Source organism: Eumetopias jubatus, unplaced genomic scaffold (assembly GCF_037043125.1).
Source record: "Eumetopias jubatus isolate StellerSeaLion01/CBP00866 unplaced genomic scaffold, mEumJub1_p1.0 scaffold_1, whole genome shotgun sequence".
In the NCBI taxonomy this organism is placed as follows: domain Eukaryota; kingdom Metazoa; phylum Chordata; class Mammalia; order Carnivora; family Otariidae; genus Eumetopias; species Eumetopias jubatus.
In genome coordinates this window covers 192,293,572-192,308,887 of record NW_028274807.1, presented here as the reverse complement: position 1 = coordinate 192,308,887, position 15,316 = coordinate 192,293,572, and the positions used below count along the sequence as shown (strand labels likewise).

Here is a 15,316-nt window from a genome sequence, read left to right as displayed (position 1 = left end):
AGTTAAGATTGAACAACCCTATAATGATACATTTAAGAATTACCCAGAGGTGCTACATGGCTGGCTCAGAAAAGGAAAGGAACGTGGCCTGTGAAGCTAAACAGATCCTTACTGGCATCCTGGCTGTGCCTGTTAGCAGCTTTTGCCTCGGGCAGATCATTATCTTCTCTCAGTCTCCGTTTCCTCGTTTATAAAATGGAGAGAGTAATATCTATATGTATGAGAATTAAAAAGGTAACATATGTGAAGTGTCATTCGAGTGGTAAATAAGTGTTTATGAGAATGTCACACTGGAAACACTGCAAATAAATATTTAAGTTTTAGGGGAACCAGTACAGCTGTTTAAAATGAATTGGTTGACTCAACTGTTGAGACTTTCTATGTGTGTCAATGAGACGTAACTGCAGTATAATGAATCCTGAGAGAGCATCATCACCTAGCTCTGTTCTTCCCCTTCATGATTGTGTCTTTGGAAAGTAACATGCTTAGTTTGATAATGAGCCAAGGCTTAACAACAGTTTGGCATTCTTGTTGCAACTGCCTTCAGAGTCACTCTGGGTCACATGTGAAAACCAGTCACACTGCTGAATAGTCAGAGGCTTGTGACTAAAAATAGTATTGCCTCGCTTGATCTCTCACTTTAATCACCAGATTCGACCCCCAGTGATTCTTGGCTCCTTCCAGTGATTATATCTACTGTCAAAAGGATGGAAATCTGCTACATACAAACTACATACAAATCAACTTTGGTAAAAATGTACAGCCTTGTTTGAAAAATTCACTTCTGGAAATTTTGAAAACATAATTGTGTGCACTAAATTTTGACTACCAGGACAGTTAATGTAGCTTTTTTTTTTTTTTTAATAATAGTAATGGGTAAATAACCTAAATATCCAGCAGTGGTTCATTGGCTAAATAAATTAATATTGCCACCCTACAGATTATTGTGCTTGCAAAGTATATGGGAAGATATTCATAAGGTATGTTAAGGTAAAAAGGTTGCCAGTGTAGAATAATCTTGGTTTTAAAAGAAAAAATATAGACATATAGGATATGTTTATAGCAGGAGGACTCAGATTTATACCCAGGCTAAATAAGTAGTGCTTCTGTCAGTATGATTGTAGGTCAGTTATCTTCTCCTTTTATAATTTCTGATTTATTTTTAGTAGTAAATATATGTTGCTTTTTTAAATTTTTTAAAAGTTTTTTGGTTTTGCTTTAAATTAGAAACAAAAAGTATTCTGCAGAATTCCAAATAGGTTTCCATAATCGAATGAGTAAGTAACTTGTCAGTACCTACATTTAAAGGGACCGATGTTCATTTGCACTTAATGAATTCTGGTGTGTACATTTCAAAAATCAGACTTATACTTTTAAACATACTTTGTGCATATGTGTACATAGAATTAGAATCCTAGAAGAGGCCTTAACTATCCATTCTCACCTTTTTGCCTATCTGAAAAAAATCCAGGGAATTTTTGACTCAGAGTAAGAATAATTATTATAAAATTGGGAATTAAGATGATTACTTCATTTTTTGCTACTCCACATTGTATCCCAGGCTTCGATGATTTTATATCCATTCATTTAGCAAATACTTACTGAGTGACTGGTATGAGGCACTGTGCTAGGTCCTGACATTACTCCATCCCTGTGGTCACAGAGCTTTTGGTACAGAGGAGAAATAGAGGCAAGGAAGTTGGCATTTACAGTACTGTGTAGTAGAAAACGACATAGGAGCCAGTGGGACCATAGAAAAGGGGTACGTTTCCTCTCACTTTCAGCCACCCAACCACCCAAGCCAGAGACATCTGGCTGTGGAGCCAAAGGTAAGTTTCCCTTCTAGGAGGATGGGGTAACAGGACTGGTTTCTCTCGAAGTACCAGGCTTTGCAAACCATTAAGATCTGAGATTGATTTTCCTAGAAAAGACATTATGATTGGAAAGCATTTTTTAAAGATTTATTTATTTATTCTTAGAGAGAACCTCAAGCACACTGCTGAGCACAGAGCCCGACATGGGGCTCAATTTCATGACACCAAGATCATGACTTGAGCTGAAGTCAAGAGTCGGACACCTAACTGACTGAGCCACCCAGGCGCCCCTGGAAAGCATTTTTAAGGCATTATGGTCTGTCTTGGAGTTTTGCCCTGTTAAATGGTCTGAATTATATCTTGCAAGTAACAGGTTAGAATTAAGTTGGTTGGTTGGTTGGTTTGTTTGTTTTAAGCCAGTGAAGTGTCATAACCAGACAGGTTCTTTGAAAGGAATCTCCCAGTAATGGGCTAGGGCATGGATTGGATGGAGCCCAAAATCCCTTGCACATGGAGGCATATGTTCACCATATCTTACTCCATGTGTTTACAGTGCTGCTCATCCAGGAGATTAGGCAGCTGCATACTTCTTCCTGAAAAGCATGTTTCAGGACGCCTGGGTGGCTCAGTCAGTTAAGCGTCTGCCTTTGGCTCAGGTCATGATCTCGGGGTCCTGGGATGAGCTCAGCATTGGGCTCCCTACTCAATGGGAAGACTGCTTCTCTCTCTCCCTCTGCCTGCTGCTCCCCCTGCCTTGCCTTGCACTCTCGCTGTCTCTCTGACAAATAAATAAAATCTTAAAAAAAAAAAAAAGATTAAGCATGTTTCAGCCCAGATCTTATAATACATCATTTACTACCCCTGTCATGCAAGGACACCAGATTAAGCCTATGAAAAAGAGAACATTGAAAATAAGTAAAAACAAAAGTGTCTGGGGGTGGAGGGTGGGGATGGAGTAGTAAAGGAGTTTTTGCTGGTTATGCTTCTGCTGTCTACAGATGCTGTTCACTTCATCTTTTCATTTTGACTTCTTGAATTGGCCCAAGTACATCTCGGTAGCCAGATTTCATTTAGCAGAGATTCAGACTTTCACTCTATGAAATTACAGACTAAGGATTTTTTTATCCTGAATTTTTATATATGTCCCATCATCTTGTTCCACGTAGAATTTGAAGCAGGGATGCCTGCTTGAACAGCATACCTGTCCCTCTTAAGTTGGCAGGGATCCATTTCTGCAAGACTGAGAACACTTCTTGGTGGTGGGCTCTTCAAGCATCTAAGGAAGGGGCATCAAAGGCATGAAAAACCTCAGCCATTTCCACTTCTTGAATCCCAGGTTTCTGTTGTAAATTGCTTCACCGTTGATCAGATCTTTGCATAATTATGCCATTCTAGTTTTGGCTGAAAACTTACTCTGAGATAATTAGCCTATGCTTATTTAACCACCCCCATCACAGAGCTCTCCCCATCCCCTGTCATGTACTCTGTTTAACTTTAAAGAGTTAACATGTTTTGGATAGTTGTAACCAAATTTTTATTTTCCTTATAAAGTCAGTGTATGTAAAGCTGATAACATTTTCTTCTACGAACTAAATTTGGAATCGTTTTAAAGTTGGACAGTCTATCTTAGCACTTCATGTTGTTAATAAAATCACATTAAAAAAAAACGTGACCTGTGGGAGCCAGTGCCTATTGGAGGGGGCACCTCTGCACCTCCCCACAGCCCCATTTCCCTCTTAGATGATCTAACACACCAAGGGTTTTTCTTCTCAGTGCTTCAGCATGTATGTGTTTTAATCCATGCAACACCAGCTAAATGTTTAACCCCCAATGTCAGCTAATGGTCTGACTTTCAACAAGACCATATTTAAGTTTCAAGCAGTTTGAGATGGGTGTTCAAATTGTACTTGTGGGGGCACCTGGGTGACGCAGTCAGTTAAACATCTGACTCCTGGTTTCGGCTTAGATGGTGATCTCAGGGTCGTGAGATCCAGCCCCGAGGCAGGCTTTGCACTCAGCGTGGGGTCTGCTGGAGATTCCCTCTCCCTCTCCGTCTGCCCCTCCTGTTCGTGCTCTTGTGCTCGCTCATGCTCTTGTGCTCGCTCATGCTCTTGTGCTCGCTCTCTCTCTCAAGTAAATAAAGAAATCTTTTTTAAAAACTGTACTTGTGGGTTAGTGCTCCATTTGAATGTGCATGGCCTACCCTGGAGCCTGTCCCTGACCCTCCCAGGCAGAGATGGGCACTTCTTCCTGGGCTCCACCTTTGTGCCTTTTGTACCACGGCTTGCTTCATCTCTTATCTGTTTACATGCCTGCCTTTCCTGCGGGGTCTTGACCTCTTCCACAGCAGAGGCCGTGATTTGTTTATCTGTATATCCCTGGTGTCCAGCACCATGTCTGGATCTTAAGGGGAGCTTGATAAACATTTGATGCAAAAAAACCCCCACAAAAACCAAAACCATGAGATGTTTATTCTGTTATTTTCTCAGAACATTTCTGTCTCTCCATCTCTCTCTCCGTAAATATAAAACGGTTTGCTTACAAGGTCATTTCTAAGATTTCCAACTCTGCAGAAATAAACTAAGGTGTTAGGTAAGAGTAGGTAGAGAGTATGATGGTGTGCTCATTGGTCTGAAATAAAATCAATTAGTTGCAGCAAACATTCTGTTACCATGGATGTAAATTTGTGGAAGAAGACCTTGGTTTTGTTTTTTACAGATTTTTGGCCTTTTTTTCAAGTATACACTTAAATGCTACAATGAGAAAAGCTGGACCTTGTTTTCACCAATTACCAAGTAGAAAGGTACTGAATATGCATTTATTCCCTGCTTTGTCTCAGTGAGGCTTTAAAGTGGCCTATACAGATACCTAAAATACGGAATAGCATGGTTGAAATGAGTACGGGAGGGGGAAAGAAAAAAAAATAAGAATGAGGATATAAAGTGGAGTGAAAACTGAAAGAGAAGAAATTATTCTATGCCACCCTGCACATACGGCTCTAAGCTTTCTAATAACCAAGACAAAATCCTAGTCAGTTACCACAGTCCATGTCCATAAGATTAATAATAAATTATTGAGATGTATGAGCACTTAATAGGAATTTCTCTCAGGGCTTTTTAAAAAATGCATGGTATGGGGGCGCCTGGGTGGCTCAGTCGGTTAAGTGTCTGCCTTCAGCTCAGGTCATGGTCCCAGGGTCCTGGGATTGAGCCCCGCATTGGGCTCCCTGCCCCACGGGAAGCCTGCTTCTCCCTCTCCCACTCCCTCTGCTTGTGTTCCCTCTCTCGCTGTGTATCTCTCTGTCAAATAAATAAAATCTTTAAAAAAAGGAAGAATAACACCATTTTTCAAAACTGGAAAGGGTAAGCAGAGATTTATTATACTATATGCTCTATTTTTATATATGTTCGAAATTTCCCACAGCTTTTCTTTTAAGATTTATTTATTTATTTTAGGGAGAGTGCAAGGGACAGAGGGAGAAAGAATCCTTCAAGCAGACTCCCTGCTGAGCATGGAGCCTGACTCAGGGCTCAATCTCACGACCCTGAGATCATGACCTGAGCAGAAGAAACCAGGAGTCAGATGCTTAACGGACTATGCCCAGGCGCCCCCACAATAGTTTTTAAAGTGTATTTTAAAATGTACAGCAATCATCATACTTAATGGGCGTTTTATAGTAGCATTTTTATTGAAGTCAAGAATTGGACTTAATATTCATTCTCACCCCAAATCCTCAACATTGTATTAACTAATGCTATACAGGATAAGAAATACAATATAGAGCTGGAAAGGAAAACATAAATTTGTCATTTTCAGATCTTTTAATGATCTATACAGAAAACCCAAAGCATCAATGAATTATTAGGATTCACAACAATAGAATAAAGGTTGCTCAGTATAAAATAAACATACAAATATCAAGAGTGTTTCTAAATACCAGTAACAATTAATTTTAAAATATAATAGGAAAAAAAAGAGCCTATGTGTATGATAGCATCAGAAACTATGAACTACCTGGAATAAAGGTTTGAATTAATAGAGAAATAGGCTATGATCATGAAGGGTAAGGCTCAGTATCCTAAAGATGTCAATTCTCCCAAAATTAATTTATAAATATAAGGTAATTCCAATGGGATTTTTCTTTGACAATATAAATAAAAGAACTGATATTTATGAGGAAATTTAAAGTTTCAAGAATTGCCAAGAACTTCTGCAAAAGATAAAGGACAGACTTGCTCCATCAAACTTAAAGGCTTCCAAGAAGTCTGTAATGATTTATTATTATTTTTTTAAGATTTTATTCATTTATTTGAGAGAGGGGAAGGGCAGAGGGAGAAACAGACTCCCTGCTGGGCAGAGAACCCATGCAGGACTCGATCCCAGGACCCAGAGATCATGACCTGAGCTGAAGTCAGATGCTTGACCGACTGAGCCACCCAGGTGCCCCAAAAGCTATAATGCCTTAGAACATAGTATCAGAGCAGAGATAGACACATACAGCAGAACAAAAGAGCTCAGAAATCAATCCAAGTACATGTGGAATGTTGGTACATTGTAATATAGATCTCATTGCATTGTAAGTCATGGAGAAATAATTAACAGTTTGAGGACAGTTGGGTTTCCGTATGGAAAAAGTAAAAGCCAATCTTCTATACAAAAAAAGACCAAGTAAATTAAAGACAAATTATTAGGGAAAAAAAGAGGGTGGGACAAGTAATTGTTTGACCTTGGTATTGGGTCAGTTTACAAAGGTAAAAATAAATTCAACTATATTAACATTAAAACTTATACAATGAAGGGCACCTGGGTGGCTCAGTCAGCTAAGCGTACGACTTCGCCTCAGGTCATGGTCCCAGGGTCCTGGTGTTGAGCCCTGCGTCGGCTCAGCGGGGAGTCTGCTTATCCTTCTCCCTCTACCCAACTACTGCTCATGCTCTGTCTCTCTCTCAAATAAAGAAATCTTTTTTTTTAAAAAGTATGCAATGAAAAGTATTTAATAGGAGACAAACTGGAAGATATTTGCACCATATATATAAATATATATAACAAAGAACTAGTATCTCAAATTTACATGTAGCTACAACCTGGTAAGAGAAATCCAAAAGAAAAATAGTCGAAGATAAGACCTAGCAACTCTCAGGAAAAGAATCGTGATGACCAATAAAATATAGAAACATTAAAGCACCAAAGAAACATCCTATCATAAAAATCACCATCTTTATTTTGCTTGTTATTGTGCCTTTTTAAAACTTCAGATGATTTACATGCATCTTCACACTGAAAAAAAATGAAGGCCTGACAACGCTAAGTGTTTGTAAAGGTGTAGATAAACGGTATCATTCATTGTGGGTGGGACTCACACCCCTGTGTGAGGCAACTTGATAGGGCCACTTGGGAGAGCAATTGAACAGTAGTAAATGTTGAAAATGTGTAAGATTGGGGCGCTTGGGTGGCTCAGTGGGTTAAGCATCTGCCTTCAGCTCAGGTCAGGATCCCAGTGTCCTGGGATCAAGCCCGGTGTTGGGCTCCCAGCTCAGCGGGGAACCTGCTTCTCCCTCTCCCTCTGCCGTTGCCCCTGCTTGTGCACTCTCTCTGTCAGATAAATAAAATCTTCAAAACAAATATGTAAGACCAACAGTCCCCCTTCTGATTATGTATATTAGGGAAATTCAGATGTGTGTATGCAAGGATCCTTGTTCATGGAAGCATTCTAGATCATAGCAAAAATTGAGACACAACCTAAATGTCCATCAATAAGGACAGATAAGTTGTGGTATGGGGCTGTGTGAAGGAGCACTATCCAACATTAACTGTTAACAACTAATAAATGGGTTTATATGTATCAGCACTGCTACAGTTCAAACAATATTGAATGAGAAACAACCATCACTCTGTTGTCTATGTAGGAAAAGTGTAACTGTGACAGGAATACTAACTTGGTATATCTGCTTCTGGGCTGGTGATGGAAGGGAAATAAGACTTAAGAGAAGTGCAGGAGAAACAGAGAAAGGACACCAGCTCTAATTGAAATGAGCACTTTATTTCTTTAAAGAAAAAAAAAGGTTCATTTTTGATGATGGTACATGGATGTTTCTTATATTGTCTTCCAGGCTTTGCATTAGAAGAAGAGTTCCGTCTGTTTCCATTGAGCAGACTCTCCCTGTAAGAAAGAGAAGCATATTTTCCCCATGTAACTGCTAGCTAGCTCTGGCTGGGCAGGTGTAAGCTGAGTAACCAAAACTCATTCTCTCACTTGATATTGTGCCTTTTTTAAAAGAGGTGTTTTAAATGCACTAATACCATCTTTTGAAGCTGTTTCTTCAGAATACTGCCATCCTTATGGATGTAGGACCATATTACACGCAGGCTTTCAGCAGCTCAGCCTCAGGCAGGCTGTGACAAGATTCCTGAGAATTGCAGCTTCCTCAGGAGTTTCTGTGAAAGTGAGAAGGAATTCCTAGTCAGCGCAGGAGCTCCCTGTGCCGGGCTAACTACTGGAGGTCCCCTCGCCTCCCAGGCATTCCCTCCTCTTTTCGTGAGGAGGTATTGGCTGGGACCCGGGCCTGCACGGAGCTGGTGACCAGCTCTCCTAAGCAGGAAGGGCTGTCCAGGGCTAGCCTGCGCGTCCAGTGGCAGAGGCTAACTGCACATTCCAGTCTGTAGAGAGGGTTTGGCTGGAAAGCATTTCTCGGCTCCAGCCGATGGTATGCCGTGCAGGACTGCAGTCAACATCCTCTGAATTTTCAAGAGACACTGACAACTGGGCTTCATGTTCCCTTTCCAGATTGAAGGGGAGGGCAGTATGCCCTGTGTGGGGCAAACAAAACATATCTAGAGGCTCACTTGGGCCAGTGGGGCTCCCAGCTGGCAACCTCTGTTCTAATCAAAACTAGATTTATAAAGAACCAGAAGTGCCTTATGCCAGAGTCAGACTTCACAGAACAATAAAATGTTCTAGAAATCTTGCAACTAGGCATGGGGTGCCAACTTTTTATTTTACCAAGCAGTAACATTTTTTGTTTTGTTTAAAGAAAAAAAAAGCTACTATTGACTTTAACCATTTCATTAAAGAAAGGCCATTCTACATCTAAAAAGTAGGATGCACCTACCTAATAGTGGTCCACAATTCCTTATGAAACTCTGGAGGCCAAATGTGTTTTGGATCAAAAGTTTTTTTTATGTTTTTGAAAGGTAGTATGGTAAATGTAACAATCCATAATAAAATGTAAATTTTCTGCAGTGAACCATGTGAATATTAAACGAAAGGAATAAATAAAGGTTATAAATAGCCATATGTCAGTTCAGGACAGGATTTCCTGCCAAATGAGTTTTGGTGCCAAACCAAAAAACTTGGTTTCAGAGCTTTTTGGATTGTGGACTTGTATCAAAAAAAGGAAAAGTACTTTAAATGGACGAGCTTTATGAAAACCTCAGCATGTTGCCCTGATTTCTCTCAGGTCACCCTAGACCACTGGAGACTGCTCTACTGGTTGGACATTTGGGAGCTTCTGATGGAAGCCAAGACAAATCTTTACATGCCTCCCCACCATCTGCCTCCCTCCTATGGCAGCATTTTATAATGGCAAGTGCTCCTTGCCACTGGATCGTAGGTCCTTGTATCTCTGAGTACATTGGTCCTTGTTCTGATCTACCCAGGACTCCTCCTGTCATGAGGGCGCTTCCTTTACTGGAATGCACCTCTCCACACTGGCACAAGGCCCCGTGAGCTTGGCTCCCTCCTTTCTCAAGTGACAAAGTTGCCCTCCCTATGCTCAGTGCCTTCTGGAGCAACAGTGGTCTGTCGGGGTTTTCAAGGATGGTTCCCAGAAGGATCTGAACTGTAGAGTGTAGTGGGATTGGTCAGTTCAAAAATAGCTTCCTGTCCACGCACCCTGAGGGAACGTTACCTGTTTAAACAACCAAATCGTACTGATGGCTCCCATTGTTTCAGGAACAAATGACTTCTCTGGAGAGCAGCTTGAGATATTGGAAGGGGGCAAGACTACGCAGACAGGCTCGAAGGGCAGGAAAGCTTTTACTGGGGGCCATAACAGGCATTGCAAGGGGAAGGCAGGAAAGCGTATGAGTGGGTTCATGTAGCCTGGAGCTTCCCTGGAGGGAGAGCTGGGTTTGGGAGCACACCAGGAAGAGGGGATTGATTTCAGGTGGCTGAAGTGGCTGAAACAGAGGGACCTGGCTGTGGCCCTGACCCATGCACAGGTCTCCCCACTGCGAGGGAGGATTCATGCTTTTGGTTGTGAGGAACCAGCAAACTGGCCTCAGCAGAAAAGGAATTTATCATGAGGCCAGACCACAGGGCATTTGTTTCTGCTGCTGTGTCCCTGCCTGTCTCCAAAAATCCCCTCGACAGGCACGTGGGTGCCTCGGTTGGTTAAGTGTCCAACTCCTGCTCTCAGCTCAGGTCTTGATCTCAGGGTCGTGAGTTCAAGCTGCACACTGTTGGGCTGCACACTGGGCAGGGGGCCTACTTTAAAAAACAAAAAAAAAAATCCCCAGGCAGCATTCCTGCTCTCAGCCCCTGAGGGACTTTTTCTGTGACCCTCCTCCTCCCCCAAGCACTTCCCATCCCTGGAGTCACCTGAGTATAGCTTCTTTCCCTCCCAGGGCAGGGCTATGCCTCCCTCACCGCTGTCCAGCCCCTATGGCCCCGGGAAGCATGTCCTGCGAGTTTCAGATTTTCTCCATGTTGGCCCTCTGCCTTGGCATCCCCATGGGGAGGTACCCAGGTTCCCCTTCATGTTGTCTCCCATAGTCCCTTGCAAAGATCCAGCCTCAGGTGGGGCATGATCAAAGCTCTTGTCCAGGCAAGATGTTTTCCATTCCAGGAAGCTTAAGTGGGTCCAGAGTGACCCATGGGAAGAGGAATGAGGTGATCACAAGTTTCTCCAGTTCCTGGGTGGTTCAGCACAAGAAAAGGAATTGGGCCCTTTGCTTGGCTTCTCCAGACACCAAACTGAGCACCTTAGTTGACTAAGCACAGGTGTACTTCCTTTTCTTTGCACCTTTTTATTTTGATGGGACTTGAGACTTAGAGAAACGTTGCAAGAATAGCACAAGGAGGGGGCGCCTGGTTGGCTCAGTTGGTTAAGCGACTGCCTTCGGCTCAGGTCATGATCCTGGAATCCCGGGTTCGAGTCCCGCATCAGGCTCTCTGCTCAGCAGGGAGTCTGCTTCTCCCTCTGACCCTCCCCCCTCCCGCGTGCGCTCTCTCTCATTCAAATAAATAAATAAAATCTTAAAAAAAAAAAAAAAACAGCACAAGGAGGGGTGCCTGGGTGGCTCAGATGGTTAAGCGTCTGCCTTCAGCTCAGGTCATGATCCCAGGGTCCTGGGATCGAGTCCCACATCGGACTCCCTGTTCAGCGGGGAGCATGCTTCTCCCTCTGCCTCTCTCTCCCTGTCTCTTATGAATCAATAAATAAAATCTAAAAAAAAAAAAAAAGATAGCACAAGGAACTCACATCACCCTTCACCCAGACTTGCCAATTGTTTACATTCTGCCCCATTTGCGTTGTCACTCTCTGTGTGTTTGTACACACCCTTTTTTTTTTTCTGAACTGTTTGAGAAAGCTCATTCATCGTGTTTCTTTCCCCCAATAAGCTTTAGTGTGTATTATCTAAAAACAAGGACATTCACTTGGTTTTTGTACTTCTTACCAGGAATGTGGTTTCTTAGCTCTGACAGTGTTCACTGAGAAATGGGGGGGTGGTTCTCACGGATTTGAGGAATTCAGTTGCACAGTTGTCGCAGTGGTCCCTTTCCTCCCGACTAGACCCTCAATGACAGAAGCCCACACCAAGGTGTGGGGCCGGAGCATCTTCGTGACTTGGAAAAGTCTGCCTGTTGTTTCTGGGTGAAAACAGGAGCCTCAGCACAGCACGGAAGCCATCCATGACTAGGGAAGGTGGCATCATTAAGCAAGCCAGTCTCAGCCCCAACGGTGCGTTTGCTGTCCGGGCAGGGCCCAGAGGCCGGGAGGAGTGGCTCAGCTGCTCTGGTGGAGGCAGGTTTCTCTTCCATCTCAGCCCTTGCCATCCCTGCTGATACTTGTCGTCCTCACGGCCTAGAAGCTGTCTTCCTGCCGCCCTCATCTGTAGCAAGGGGCTTCACATCCCTCCTGCTCTTAACCAGGTTCCCAGAGAGTCTGGGGTTCAGAGGCTCCTGGGAGAGCTGTGGGCAGTGCCCTTTTTAGCATCCCCACGTTTTGGGTGATGCCTGGTAGATACAGGACAGACAGATCAACCTTTTTTCTGATTATAAAAGTGATACTGGGGGGGCGCCTGGGTGGCTCAGTTGGTTAAGCGACTGCCTTCGGCTCAGGTCATGATCCTGGAGCCCCGGGATCGAGTCCCACATCGGGCTTCCTGCTCAGCGGGGAGTCTGCTTCTCCCTCTGACCCTCTTCCCTCTCGTGCTTTCTATCTCTCATTCTCTCTCTCTCTCAAATAAATAAAATCTTTTTAAAAAAAATAAAAGTGATACCGGCTTATTGCCAAAAAAAATTCATAAATGTAGAAAAAGAGGAAGAAGAGACACAGGTCACCTGTAAGCCTATTGTAGTTCTGGTGTCTGTCCTTTCAGCATCCTGGTGTCTTGGAACACATGTGTGTAGCTTGAAATCCACACGCTGGGGTTGTCAGAACTAGACCTATTTCTGGCTCTGCCATTACTACCTGAGGAAGGGGACCAACCTTTGAGAGCCACTTTCCTCATCCATGACATGGGATAATAACAGTACCTGGTTAAATAAGCGAATACATGTCAAGGGCTTAGTCCAATGCCTGGCACAAAGCAATTGCCAACAAATGTTCATGCTAGACAACCCAAAATGACTCATGCCATACCACTGTGTGGCAGCCAGCTCTTTTCTAACAGTGGTTTTCTGAGCACCCACTGTATGCCAGGCATAGTGCTAAGTACTAGCCAGTTAACCAAACAAACTCCTTGTCCTCATGGGACTTGCGCTCTAATGGGGAGAAAGCAAGTTAACAAACTTGTATATATGATAAAGTATGTCATGGTCTGGTAAACCATCTAGAGGAAAGTTCAGCATGGTACTACAGATGGGGACACCGTTGGCACGTTGCTATTTTGTATCAGGTGGTCAGAGAAGGCCTCTTGGAAAAGGCAGCATTTGAGCAGAAGTCTGAAGGAAAGGAGGGAGCTGTGTGAATTATCTGGCCGCAGGAATAGCACGTGCAAGAGCCCTGGGGCGGGAGCATGCTTGTCATGTTTGAGGGCGAGCAAAGAGGTCAGTGTGGCCAGGAGAGTGAGTGAGAAAGAGAGGGGCCGGAGAAGAGGTCAGAAAGGTAGTAGGGGCCCAACACAGTTGGCCATTGGAAGGATTGTAGCTATTCCTCTGAGATGAGGACCCAAGGGAGAGTTGAGAGAGAGGAGTGCTATAATCTGACCCTCAGGGGATCTCAGTGCTTGTGTGTCGTGTTAAGGTGAGCAGTTGCACACCTCCCTGGTCTCTGTCAACCAATGCCTCCCAACCCTGTGCCAAACCCCCAACCTGGAGCACCACTCAATCCACAGCCTGCCTGATGTGATGCTGCCCACCCCCCACCCCTGACACCCCACATCCTGTTTTTCTGGCCGGCACTTACATCTTGGCAACATCCCCCATAGCTTTCAGGCTAAGCCATATGCCCAGCCTTACCGCCAACCTCTCACTAATGGTGCAGCAAACGGCCCACCATCGCTTGAGGTCTCGCTGTAAGCCAGCTCCGCCCCCCCCACCCCGGCAGGAGCTCGTCCAGCCCCCACAGCCATCCTGCCTAGCCACCACTCTCATTCTCCCCGCTGAGGCTGGCACCATGATCCAGTAACTCACACACGGTCCTGAGCTAGCAGGCACGGGGGCCAGGACCCCAGCTCAGTCTGCCAAACTCCCAAGGATGGGGACAATGATGGGCAAAGCGGCAAAACTGCAGTGCGTGTCACAGCACTACCACCAGACAGCAAGAGAGGAGGCTGAAGTGTTCTTTGTCCTTCCCCAAGCGCTCGCTCTGCTGAGAAAATGTCTGAGAAAGCATTTTGCAAGTTTGTGTAAAGCATTACACAAGCAGGAGAGCAGTTACAAAAATCATTAGAGCCTGAAATCCCAGGTTCTGGTTGGGCTCCTGATTTTTCTAATAGCGGCCTCCTCCTAGGCGTTGGCATGTCGACCCCAAACGCCTGAACGCCCCCAAACCTGAGCATATCCCCCAGCTTCTCCTTTGCTTTCCTTGAACAAAGCAGGTCATTTATAAAGCAAGGGTGTGTGTGTGGCAGCCTTGCTTTGGGGGAACATGCTTTCACCTCCTTCCAGTTCATTGTTTTCATACAGAATTCCAGACTCATGGGGCAGGCAAACAGAAGTCTCATTCATAGCCTGCAGGCCCCCAGGCTGCTGTGTCTCCCGCCTCCCTCCCCTCGCCTCTCATTTCAGTCTTCCAGGGCAGCTGTAATCTGCGGAAGCCCGCGGAGCTAGACTCAGGGCAAAGCAGATTTTGTTCATCGCTGATGGGAGGCGAAAGGGCCTCCCCTCTTGGAGGGCCATGTGGCATAGCGGGAAGAGCCCTAGATTTGCTTGCCAATAGACTAGACCGGGCACCTGGCCAGTTCTACTGATCACTAGTCAACTGACCTTGGACTGGTCACTTTCCCCTTCTCCTTTGAAAAATGTGGTTCTCAGACTCTTTCCCTGCTCAGTGCTCCCGACAGCCGCCCCCTTTTCATCAGAGTTGACGAGTGCTTCTCATGCCACTATGCGTCTCCTTTTACCCAGTTCGGCTACACTGGCATAGAGCTGAGCATGAGGGCGCCTTGGGGGTTCTGCTAAATCAAATCATGGGTAAAAAAGACACACGTTTGTGATTTGCCATGGCTTTCCCTCTTCAGGCCCCACACCTCCCTGATTTTTGTCACTTGCAAGTAGTAAAATTACAATCCGCACCGCACATATCTTTAAAAAAAAAAAAAAAAGCTTAAGTCATTGACTCCCTGAGCCCCACACCTCGTCGTCGTCAGCACAGGGCACTGCGCTCCAGACGGGGCTGGGCAGCAGGGGAGGCGCCAGCCACGTGGAGTGGGGCTGGGGGTAGAGAAGGTGTCTGATCACGAAATTCACACTTGTAACGTGTTGCCGGCTTTAGGGGAGCATTAATTTGGCTCGGGCGCACTGGAGGAGGTGTAGGCGATTGGTCGGGGGAGATTTGCTAGCAATTAAAGGGAATGAAAACAGCAGTGGGCCCTTTCACACAGCATGCCGTCTTAGGGCACGGGTGTTTTCTGGAGAACGCGGTGCAGGGGACCTTTATTATGTATACTTCTGTGTGTCTAAACTTTACACAATGAGCACATACCAATTTCACACCACATTTCATAAGGCTCAGATGCTGTGGATTGAAAGACACCATTATTTTATACAGTACCATAAAGGAAAGCTGCTACCAATTAAACTATAACCTGTCACCAATTAGTAAGACACATCTGGG

The 15,316-nt window shown here is 44.5% G+C and overlaps 1 protein-coding gene across 1 annotated transcript in view; it reads left to right on the top strand.

Moving 5' to 3' along the window:
- SLMAP (sarcolemma associated protein) overlaps window positions 1–15,316 on the top strand; it is a 194,871-nt gene that overhangs the window by 154,781 nt on the left and 24,774 nt on the right. The window lies entirely within an intron of this gene.